Consider the following 13,066-nt stretch of genomic DNA (forward strand, 5'->3'; position numbering starts at 1 on the left):
TGATGGGGTCTGAACTAAGTAAGTTGGGCATCCCCTTCCTGATGATTAGAACTGTGGAAAAGAGATGGGCTGCTTCCATCCCTCCTCCATATGGGAGGCAACCAGGCTGCCTATGGAGGGACAAGTTGGTCCCAGAGAAATTCAGAATGAGAATAAGCCTGTAATCACAGGCTTATACTTCTAGCCTGGGAAAGATAGGAAGACCTTCTTTAAAAAAATAAGAGCCGGGGGTGGCTAGGTGGCGCAGTGGATAAAGCACCGGCCCTGAATTCAGGAGTTCCTGAGTTCAAATCCGGCCTCAGACACTTGACACTTACTAGCTGTGTGACCTTGGGCAAGTCACTTAACCCCCACCACCCCGAAAAAAAAAAACACCAAAACAAACAAAAAAATAAGAGCCGATTCCAGAGAACTCCATCTCCTTTACTTACTACGTCTACATCTCCAAGTAGGAGTGTGTTGGGTTCTTGCTAATTGTTATGTTTTCACTGAGAAGCGTTTATATTTGAGAAACTGGCAAATATATAAACTTAAAAGTATGCCATCCCCCCTCCCCACCAGCTGGTTGTTAAACATTTACCAGCACACTGTAGTTTCCAGGACTTCGCGGGGGCAAACAACATTCAGACTGATAACCCTGAGTGATTATTAATCATTAAAGATAATAATAATGATAATAGCTAACATTTATATAGCACTTACTATGTACCTGCAGGCAACTGTGCTATGTACTTTACAAATATTATCTCATTTGATCCTCACAACAACTCTGGGAGGTAGGTGCTGTTATTATCCCTATTTTGCAGTTGTGGAAACTGAGACAAACAGTGGTTAATTGACTTGCTTACAGTTACACAGCTAGTAAATGTCTAAGGCTGGATTTGAACTCAGGTCTTCCTAACTCCAGGCCCAGCCCTCTATCCACTGCGATTGTATTCGTTGGGATAGCCTTATTATAACAGGGAAATTGATTCATACACACGTGTAGAATTATTTTCAAGAAAAAATCATTCTGAACGGTCCCTAAGCTTCAGTCATAGGACCACAGACCTAGAGCTGGAAGGGACCCTTAGAGGTCACCTAGTCCAACACCCTTATTTTACAAGTGAAGAAAACAGACCCAGAAAGGGACTGTGATTTGAACAATATCACAGAGCAGTAAGTGGCAGGACTTAAAGTCAGCTCTGTGCTTGCAAGTTCACCTTTACTCATGTGTTAAATGATCACCTTGGTAAGCAAGTCTGACAGCGGGAGGAAGGCTGGATGAAGGGACATAGAGCCGGGAGATCTGGGATTGAATGTGACCTAAGACAGGCTAGCAGTGTCACAATGGGCATGCCCTCTCCAAAATGGGGATAATAACATGTTCTGCTGAGCTCTTAGCTTCCTGCATGTTCTCTGGCTGTTTCCCATCCTTTCCTCATTTCTGCCTCCTAGCTTCCCTGACTTCCTTTAAGTCCCAGCTAAAATCTCTTCTTCCACAGGAAGCCTCTCAATTCTGGTGCCTTCCCTCTCTAGGTAATTTTCTATTTATCCTTATCTGGACAAATGCATTTGCTTGTCTTGCCCATTACACAGTGAGCTCCTTGAGGGCAGGGACTGCCTTCAGCCTCTTTTTGTATGTGCAGTGCTTTGCACAGTGCCTGGCACAAAGGAGACACTTAATAAATGTTTATTGACTGACTTGCTGACCTCAAATTGTTGTTTTGCTTATGATTGATTGTTAGGTTAATGTATCTCAAGTTTCTACCCCTACTTTTCTCTTTAGTCTTTTAACTTCAACCCATTGATGGAAATTCCCAGTTAGATGTCTATTCATGGTATCTAAAATTCATTTTGCTTTAATATGATTCAACAAATATTTATTAAGCACCTACTGTATGCAGAGCACAGTGCTAGGCATTGGGAGAAGTTACACAGCTTAGCTAAGAGATGTTCCTAGGGCAGCTAGGTGGTGTAGTAGATAAAGCACTGGCCCTGGCTTCAGGAGGACCTGAGTTCAAATCCAGCCTTAGACACTTGACACTTACTAGCAGTGTGACCCTGGGCAAGTCACTTAACCCTCATTGTTCCACCAAAAAACCCCCCAAACATTAAGATTACAGTCTCATGGGGAAGATGTGTTTTGTTCTCTTTGATCCTATTATATGGTACAGGTCCATTTGGAACCTGACAGGGGCCTGTGGCACATGTCATGGTGCTGACAGAATCCTAGAAGGGTAGACTTGGTGTTGAGGCTTCAGCCAGAATGTTCCAGCAAGCAGTGGGGTGGGATATAAGGCAAAATCACCATCTAAGCAAAGAGAGGTCCATGGTGGGACTATAGGTCTTGAAACTGAAAGAGCCACTGGACAGTGGGGATGTCTGAAGTGGAAGGCAAGATTGATAACTGGTATGGACAGCTGTGAATCAGAATGGGCCTGAGGCAGTGGTGATACCTAAAGAGGATAGTTCAAAACCAGAAATACAATCCAGTACAGGGAGGCAAGCAGGAGGCAAAATCTGAAGGCCAAAATCAAACCTCTGGTACTGAGCACACAACAGACTATTAGGGTGGGCATGGAAAATGGTATTGACATGTGCTGCTCCACTGATGACTTGAGCCCAGCTACAAGCCACCTCCCCCCACCAGCTTCTCTTGAATTCCCTTCATTTAGAAAGCTTCTGTCACAGCCACCTCAATTCTCTCATGCCATGTAATCCATATGATAGCACACAATATGACATGTACATAAATAACTATAATATAAACACATGAAGATCCGCCAGAGAAGAAACAGAAGTAATGTGGCAGTGAGAGGATACAACAAACCAGTCAGAGGGAAGAAATGGATGATGAGTCTTTGGAAGGCTATCACAAAGCCAGGAAGGAGTCATGATCTAGGGAACTATCCAGACATCTGTTGGAATGTTCTCTCGGCTAAAATCAGAACAGATGTTACCTTCTTTACTTATCTTGTTGATTACTCTGCAAGAGGTAGAGGGACTTGTGATTGGAACAGAGATGACTGGGAAGAAGTGGCCATATCATATTGGAGTTTTTCATAGATGAGGAGGAGTAAGTGGCAGGACATATTCTGACATCTAGATTTGGGAAGGACTGATTTCAAAGATTTCAGAGAAAGAAAAGAACAGATCCCACAGTCAAAGTTTCTATTAGTTTTCAAGAAAACACACACACACACACACACACACACACACACACACACACAAAACTTTTGACAACAGGAACCCTAACAATTCTCATGAAGAACCTGTGTGTCAGTTGGGTCTTACCGCCTGATGTGGCAGACCTGGACACAGTCCTGGGAACCTCTCCCATAAAACCTTTTGGACCCTTGTCAGAAAGAGGAATACTAGAATATCAGTGTCAGGCTTGTATCTTTCAGAAAAAAAATCCTCTGGCTCATACCCTCACCCAAAGAAACCCTGAGAATGTCAGTATCTGGCTCATTTTGCTCTCCCCAAAAAGGTCCCCAGCCCCCCTACAAGCATTCAGATTAGTGAGATATTTGTTTTAACTGACAAAACCCCACAGAATAGTCTTAAACTGAAGTCCATAAACAAGGGAAAATAAGACTCAACTCTCTGCTACCCTTCTCGAAGGGCCCTAAGCAGTCCTAAATTACCAGACTACCCTATGTAGCTTAGGGTCCCTAGGAAGGCAAAATCAAACCTCTGGTATTGAGTCTTCTCTGTGAGGAGACTTCATAGGGCCTCCCCTTCTCCATGCGGGAAGAGCTCAGAGATGCTAGGAAGTTCATCTTTCTCCTTGGAGCTTCCCAGTCCACAAGATTTACACCACCAGCAAGAGGTAAGCTCTGGGTTTGCCCCTGCACATCGTGTCTCCAAGCTGTCTTGTTCCTTGGTGCCTGGGGCTTAATGCTTCAATCCTTGCTTGCAAGGGACTTAAATTCCAGTGTAGAGGTAACAAGTATAACTGTATATAAATATATACAGTATCAATATAAAGTACTAAAGTACTAAGATATACAAAGTAGTTAAATACAAGGTAGTTTGGGAGAGAGGGCACTAACAGTTGGGGTGAGGCATCAGCAAAGTCTTCAGATGGGGCTTCAGCTACATCTTTTTTTTCCCTGGGGCTTCAGCTGCATCTTAAAGGAAGAAAGGGACGTTACAAGGTGGGGATAAGGAGGGAGAGAGGGAGTGGTAACTGCAAAGTCATAGAGATGGGCTATGGAGCTTCTTGGATGAGGACCAGAGGGGCCAGTTTGGCTGGATTCCAGAGTGCAGGAAAGGGAATATTCAAAGAAGTTGGAGCTGGGTTGTGTAGGGTTTGAAAAACTAAATAGGGAGATGGTGTGTGCATGTCATCCTTGCTACCGGGAAGGGGAGGGAAGCAGGTAAGGCTAGTGGATCACCTGAGCTCTAGCGTTTGGAAATGAGCTGCACTAGGCCGGAGGCCATTAGGCAAAGCAGCTAAGTCTGGCACCAATACAGTGAAAGTTGGAAGTAGGAGAGGCCACCCAAGGAGGGGTGTACCAGCCCAGGCTGGAAAAAGAGCACCTTGAAGATTCCAAAGACCAGCAGTAGGACCAGACCTGGACACAATTTGGGGGATTTCTCTCATAAATTCTTTCTGACTCCTGCCAGAGAGAGGAATACTAGAAATGTTAGCATCAGGCTTTTATCTCTCCAAAAAAAGTCCTCTGGTTCACATTTCCACCCAGAAAAACCATGAGAACATCAGTATCTGGCTTATTTTGCTCTCCCCAAAAGGCCCTCAGCTCCCCTACAAGCCATTGCTCAGTAGCCTGAGTGAGAGAGGGAGACCAATCTCAAAACAAAACAAAACAAACTAAACAATGAAGTTTACATTTCATCCTAGAGCCAAGAGGAATCCACTGGAGTTTGCTGAGTAGAGAGTAACATGTTCAGATCTGAGCCTAAAGAAAATCACTTTGGCCAGATAGACTGGAGTAGTGAGAGACGCAAGGCTGGGAGGCCAATTAGGAGGCTGTTGCAATAACCTAGACAAGAGGTGATGACAGCCTGAGCTGAGGAGGCTGTATGAGTGAGAGAAGGGATCACGTGTGGGAGATGCTGTGAAAGAAGAAATGGCAAGATCTGGCCAATGACTGGAAACATGGGGTGAGGGAACGTGAGGAATTGAACATAATGATGATAGCATTTATATAACATTTCAAGGATTGCCCAGTGCTTTACAGATATTAGCTTGTTCAATTCTCACAACAACCCCAGGGGGCTGGTACTATTATTATCCTTATTTTACAGATAGGAAACTGAGGCGGATCAAGGTTAAATGACTTGCCCAGGGTCACACAACTAGTAAGTGTCTGAGGCTGGATTTGAATTCACATCTTCCTGACTCCAGGTGCAATGCTCTGTCCAATAATAATGCTGAAGCTATAAACATGGGAAATTGGAAGTAGTCCTATGTCCTCTTCTCTTCTCCATCTATACTCTCTCTCAGTCACCTAGGAAGTCCCTCTAGGTTTACCGTTATTATACTGATGGTAGGTCATCAAGTATAGAGGGGATAGTTAAACCTATGGAAGCTTCTGAGATGAGATGGACAGAGAGATACAGAGAGATGGAGCCAGACAGAGGGAAAGAAAAGAGAGGGAGAAGAGGGCCTAGGAGAGAACTCTGGGGGAATACCCTCAATTAGGAGGTGTGAGCTGAATGATGAGTCAGCAAAGGAGAATGAGGGGTGGTCAGACAGTTTGAAAGAGAAACAGGAAAGCCAAGTGTCCCCCAAACCCAAAGAGGAGACAGCACCTGGGAAAGAGGGCGGTCAGCAGTATCAGATTCAGCAGATAGGCTGAGAAGGATGAAGACTGAGAAAAGAACATCAGTCTGACAGATCAGAGCTCACGGGTAACTTTGGACAGAGAAGTTTCAGTTGACAGATGAAAGCCAGACAGCAGAAGGCTGAAGAGCCAGTAGTTACCAATAGGAGGTGGGGGCAGTGAACACTGACAGCTTTTTCAAGGAGTTTTGGCTGAGAATGGGAGGAGAGATGCCTTGAGATGTCTCTAGGTGTTAGGGAAAGAGTTTTAGAATGGGGGAGACCTGGGCATATTTGAGGGAAACTTTTTTCCCTTATCATTAAGGTTCTATTTCTCTTGCTTCTTGATCCCATTGGGCTGCAGAGAGAGCAGCCTGCAGGACTCTCTCCCATCTAACCGGCTACTGCTCCAGGTTCATTCTCTGTGATTCTAATGCCACTCCATCACTCCAGTGAGGTGCCAGCCCCTTGGTATCTGTGGATGCTGGTAGGGGGCACACACCTCTCTTGGGAGGGCCAATGCTCTTCCTCAGCATTCAGCTCGCCTGGGAGAAGGGCAGCTCAAAGGGTCAGGCTGCTGAACAAAGTGTGAGAACTCCAAGTACTCTAAGAGTTTCTCCCTCTTTTTCCTTCTGTAATGCAGTGGTTTGGCAAATAATGTGAGGGTAGGTCTAAAACAGAGGAGCAACAAGCAGCAAGAGTGAGATGGGAGAATGGTCTATTAGGAGATGCTCTGGAAGATGGATGATGGGAAAACAGAAGCCCAAAGTGAGTCTGTGGGAGAGAATCCTGATAACAGATGAAGAATCAAGGGAGGAGTTAAGAAAACAGATATGGGGTGTTATAGAAAAAAAGGGAAAAAACCAGAAATGGGGGCTCCAGTGGGAGAGGGAAAGCACGGCGGGGGCAGTAGAGAGCAACATACCAGAGGTTCAAATCACTTTTCTCTTAACCACCCCATGAAGCCAGTATTGAAAATATTTTCGTTTTACAGTTGAGGAAACCAAGGTACAGAGAGGACTAATGACTTGCCCATCATCACACAGGTAATAGTCACAGCTTGATCTTCAGGGCCAGTCCTCTTGCCACCATATTATAGTGCATGCATGTGAACAAGGACACTCAATGGCCTATTTTTAGCTGGACCTGTCATCAGACTTCCTTCCCACCCAGAACTCGGCTCCGTTTATTCTGGCTGAGGGCCACTTCAGCCTCTTGGAAAATTATGTCGAGTGGACTGAGAGCCAGCACCGGGGAGTCAAGAGGACTTGCGCCCCACCTCCATGTGGCTGTGTGACAAACTAACAAGCTTCTTGGCAGCCCAGGGGACTCCTGTAGTTTCAGGGCAGGTGCTGTCTATATCAGCAGCCTCCTGTTTCCTCATGAGCAATGTTCTACCTCAAATGAAATCATAGGTTTGAAGGAAAAAAGAGAACAATAAAGAACACATGCTGTGTGCATGGGTGGGGTGCTGTATTGTGTGACTAGAAGGCAGGACTGATCAGAGGGGGTTTCCAAACCCTACAAGGGACATTTAAGAAGAGTTTCTTCAGAATGAGGGAAGGAGTCAATGTGATATAGTAAGAAAAGCAGTATAGGGGATTGAGGCCCAAAGAGCAGCTGGGTGGTACAGAGGACAGAGAGATGGGCCTGGAGTCAGAAAGACATTCCTGAATTCAAATCTGGCCTCAGACACTTACTAGCTGTGTGACTCTGGGCAAGTCACTTCACCCTGTCTGCCTCAGTTTCCTCACCTGTAAAATGAGCTGGAGAAAGAGATAGCAAATCACTCCACTTTCTCTGCCAAGAAAACTGAACAACTAAAGAAGCCTAAGTTCAAGTTCTGAGGCTGCTGCCTGTGGGTCACATTCCTTCTCTGGGCCTTGGGTTCCTCACCTGCTAAATGAAGGGCCTGAGTCAGATGACCTCTAAGCTCTGACTTCTCAGTGGAAAAAAAACACCAATTTGATGCTTGCTCAAGTTCACAAAAATACACAACACATTCATCCTCTGATGAATGACAAATGAGTCACTGAATAATAAAGTATTTATTGAGCGCTTACTATGTACACAGCTCTGGGGATACAAATAGGACAGAGCTGGTCTTGCTCAGAAAGAGCTCCCATTCTAACTGATGCAATGCAATTGAATTAACCTGGAGCCAAGGTTCATATCCTAGGTCTCTGACTACAGGCAGCATATTTAACCTTTTTAAACGTCAGTTTTCTCATCTATAAAATGGGATAATAGCTACTCTACACGAAGAAAGTACTTTGCTACTATTAAAGCACTATATAAATGCCAATTGTTAATTTCTTTCTTCTCATTGTAGTTTTATTTAGCATGCTAACCCCTACTTGAGTTCTCCTTAACTTACCGTAAATTGTCATTCTGAGGCAGCTAGGTGGCTCAGTGGATAAAGCACTGGACCTGGAATCAGGAAGACCTGAGTTCGAACCTGGCCTTAGACACTTACTAGCAGTGTGACCCTGGGCATGTCACTTAACCCTGTTTGCTTCAAGTTTCCTCATCTGTAAAATGGGGATAATAATAGCATCTACCACCTAGAGCTGTTGTGAGGATAAAAGTGCTTTGAAAATCTTAAAGTATGTTGTATAAATGCTAGCTATTATTATTGTTGTTCTTTCCAGGGAAGTTCCCTTTCCCCATTCCCAACCCTTGGAAACCTGGCTTCTATTATGTGGAAGGGTACACAATCGCACTTCCTCTTTCGTTTTCCTAACAGCAGCCTCTGAGACAGAGGGAAAGATGGAGGAAGGGACTAGGGAGAAAAAATAGGTGTGTCCTCCCCAACTGTATTTAGTATAATTAGCAAAAAGGAGCCTGAAACTTACCCTCCTCTATGAAGTCTACCTGGATTGCTGAGAAGGCTTTTAGTACATTTCTCTCAGTTGTGTAGTCTTGATATTAGAGTGCAAAAATTCCTCTTCAATTTCTCTCAGTCATATAATAATAAAAAAATGATTAAAAACAACTGTAATGATAGCAGATGTCCCCAAAATCTTAGTGCCATTTTAAGCTTTAATAGCATGGGGGACACCCCAAACAGTGCCTCAAAGTTTCAAAACACTCTGCTTCACAACAACCCTGTTATGAAGAAGTACAAGCACCAGTGCCGCCATTTTGTGAATGTGGAGACTGGAGCTCAAGGAGGAAGGAAGTATTTCTTCACAGAACAAGAATGTATTGGAGCTAAAATGGAGCCTGGGTCTCCTGCCTCCTTCCCTGCACTCCTATTTCTCACCCTGAAGCCTTTAAAGGGGTTTGCACTGGATGCATGATTGATAGATTTGCCTTACTGTCTTTATTCTTAATTTAATATTTCTATTTTTGGAGGTAGTGTGCAGTAGAAAGAATGCAAGCCTGGAAGTTGGAGACCTGGGGAATCTGAGATCTATCATTTACAAACTGTGTGACTTAGGGTAAATCCCATCTATGCTCTCTGGGCCTCAATTTCTCCATATACAAAATTGTCATATTTGGACTATCTATCTCGCAACATCATTGTCAGGCTCAAAAGAGACGAGAAATTTAAAGTGTTTGGTAAACCTTAAAGTGCATATGTGTTTGTATCACTATTGGATTCATACTGGCAACTCACACGGGGCTATGAATGACAACTATTTTCGGCAATACAATGATCCAAGACAATCCCAAAGGACTAATGATGAAGCATACTATCCACCTCTAAAGAAAGAACTGATATTGATCAAATTGCATGGGCAGAAACCTAAGGGCAGTGTGCTGTTGGCCTGGATTTCAAGGGACCAAAATTCTAGTACAAGTTTCACCAAACTGTATGACCTTAGGCAAGTCACTTGTGCTTTTTGGCTTTAACTTATTTGTGAAAAGAAGGGATTGGACTAGGAAATCTTAAAGGTCCCTCTTGGTACTAACATTCTGTTAATCAATATGATTAACATATGACTCTTATCTAGATTTAGCTATAGTATATATTAATATTACAAGTTAATATATTATATATTAATATAACTAATGTTATATAGTAATATATTATTCACATATTAAACTAATCTATATTAGGTGATGACATCCATATTTGACTCACTGTATAGGTCTATTCAGTCAGGTACTTGAGAATTGCTTTTGGATCAAATCGGGTAGATTCAGTGGGCAGAATGCTGTAGTTAAAGTGTGACTGATCGACTTGAACCTGTGGGCAGGTTTTGGCTTCCTTCATGGGTCAGGCCTGTCTGCCTCCCGGGCACCTGCCTGCCTCAAATCCTGTCTCCAACATTTACTAATTGTTCGGTCGTGGACAAATGACTTAATAATTATTTGTGTGCTTGCCCTTTGCTCTGATCCCTCTCTCCCCTTGCCTTAGATGAAAAGTTCCTTAAGAATAGAACCTGGGTGAAATCTCTCTTTCTATCCTTAGTCACAAGCACAGACCCTTACACAGAGGAGGGGCTGAATGAATGCTTGCTGAATATGTGTCTGGTTCTGGTTTACAGAGGATACAGCTAAGTTATCTAAGGGGCAGTTTTGATGGTGGTTGGACTAAAGGGTAGACTGATAGATTAAGTGGAACTTGGGAGGCTGAGGCTAGACGATGGAGTGGGATACTGAATGGCTGTCTTCAAGTATGTGAAGGAGGGTTAGACTGCTTCTACTCAGGCAGTCCCAGGAGCAGTGTGCGTAGGTTGTAGAGAGAAGATTTAGGGTTGATGTTTAAACAAAAAAAAGTCTAACAATTAGGAATATGGGTTGCCTCAGGATGTTCACTCTCATCACACATCTTCAATTGTGATTGCAGAAGAGACTCTTGGTTAGGTACTAAAACCTTGGACTAGATGGCTTCAGAGGGTGCTCTCAACTCTTAGATTCTGTTTAATAGGAATAGGAAAGGGAAGCTCACTTTCAGCTGCGGTGATGCATGAAGGCTTTACAGAGTGAGGTTATCTGACCTGAACCTTGATGTATAGGACTTCACCAGGTGGAGATGGGTTAAGGAAGAGGGCATTGAAGTTTTAGGGCACAGTGTGAACAAAGGCACAACAGACAGGAGAAGATGTAACGTGGTCAGGTGATGGCAAATAGTACATCTTTTTTTTTTTTTTTGGTGAGACAATTGGGGTTAAGTGACTTGCCCAGGGTCACACAGCTAGTACAAATAGTACATCTTGGCCAGACTATGAAGAATAAAAGAAGGAAATCAGGATTTATTAAATACCCACTAAGTGCCAGGAATTGTGCTAAGTGCTGTAAAGCTATTGTCTCAGTTGATCCTCACAACAACCCTGGGATATAGGTCCTATTTTTATCCCTGTTTTACAGATGAAGAAACCGAGGCAGCCAGAGGTAAAGTGACTTGCTCAGAGTCACATAGTATCTGATGGAGAATTTGAACTCAGGTCTTGCCGACTTTAAGCCCAGCCCTTTATCCATGGTTCTATCTAAATGTCTTTAAAAGGGGGAGTAGTATGAAATAAGCAAAAAGACAGTTGTGGCGGGGTTAAGATTTGGGAGTCATTCATACAGAAGTGATCGCTGAAGCCACAGGAGTGGCCAAGATCACAAAGGTAAAGAGAAAAGGTCCAATGATAGAGCTTTGGGGAATGCTTACAATTAAGATGGGGCTGGAAGAACACAGAGAAAACAACTAAATAGTTAGAGATAAGAGAATCTAGAGGTGTCCTGGAAGCCAGCAGAGAGCACATCAGTGGGCAAAACAGTGTCAAATAATGCAGAATGGTCAAGGAGGAGAAAGACTAAAGATATGCCATTGAATTTGGTGGGATGAAAGTCACCGGTGACCACTAAGAGAACAGGTCCAGAGGTCAGGCTAAAACTTGTTCAAGACCTTTATTCATCAAAAGGAGATAAATAGGGTAAGAGTTCCAGGAGATAGAAGGATGCTGTTGTTTAAGAATTGGGTAGGAAAGGATTAGGTGGTGGAAGAGATATCAAAGAGGCAAGAGGGAAAAAGGGATATGAGTATATGGAATCAAGGCTAGAAATGGGAGGGTTAAGTTTGGCTGGGAGGGTTAAGAGATGGAACAGAAGGAAGGATATATGAGGTCACAGTGTACTTGGTCTATACCTGCCATTTATAGCTTAATTCCTCTGGGCTGAGTCCTGCTTTAAAAATCAAATCTTCCCTGGAGGGAGCTACATCTTAAACCATCATCAGCTGTTACCATATTGTCCCATTAATACCTTAGTAAGGATATTGAGGGGGAAGAATGGGCCACTTTATGGAAGACCAGTGTTGGCAGACAAACCTAGCAGTTTTATTCAGGACCAGATCATGGATTCTCCCAAGTCTGCATATAAATTGGACTGGGTTTAAATCTTGGCTATGGCTCCTTAGACAGAAGCAGCATGGGATTACAGATAGGCCAAAGGCATCTGGAGTCAAAAGATCTGGCTTTGAATCTTGGCTCAGATACTCTGTAGCTGGACATAGCTGTATGTAGCTGGAGAAGTCATTTCCCCTTTCTGGGCCTCAGTTTCCCCACCTGTCAAGTGAAGGCTGAGATCCCAGCCAACTCTGATTTTAGTTTCTGTTCTTTCTGACTCTTACAGAGCTATATTACTGTGAGCTATTAGCTCACATTATTATTATTGTTATGATTATTATTATTAGTTTATTAGCCCCAATTATGTAATTCTGGGCAAGCCATTTCCTTAACTACTTTACAGGGCTGTAGTGAAGATTGTACTTCCATCATTTACTAGCTCTATAACCTGAAGAGTCATTTTTTACTTCTAGGACCTTTAGTTTTCTCATCCATAAAAGGGGATGGTAGTTTAAGAGCCTAACCCACAGGACTGTGGTAATGAGCAAGACTCATAAAACCTCACTTTTGTATGGAACCTTCGATTTCATTGGCACAGGGAGCTCACAATGAGGAACCTTCCTCTACCAAAGCAGATGTGCTACTGCTTTTAGACAGTGGCCTGGGGCCTCATTAACAAATCTGCCCAGGGTCATTCAAGGAGGAAGACTGTTTCCTATCCACCCTGCCTCTATAAAGTCTGTACTGGGTCAATAACAAACAACATTTGTAGTACTTCAAGGATTAAGGCTTTCCTCACAACAACACTTTGAGTAATGTCAGTCTATCACTAAGGTGGTACAGTGGATACAACCTAGGACTTGGAAATCAGGAAGACTGGTGTTTAAATCCTGTCTCTGACACTTACTAGCTATGTGACCTTGGACAAATCACTTAACTGGTTTGTGCCTCAGTTTCCTCATCTGTAAAATGGGGGTGGTAATATGACACCTCACAGGGTTGTAAGGAG

Source organism: Dromiciops gliroides, chromosome 3 (genome assembly GCF_019393635.1).
Source record: "Dromiciops gliroides isolate mDroGli1 chromosome 3, mDroGli1.pri, whole genome shotgun sequence".
Classification (NCBI taxonomy): domain Eukaryota; kingdom Metazoa; phylum Chordata; class Mammalia; order Microbiotheria; family Microbiotheriidae; genus Dromiciops; species Dromiciops gliroides.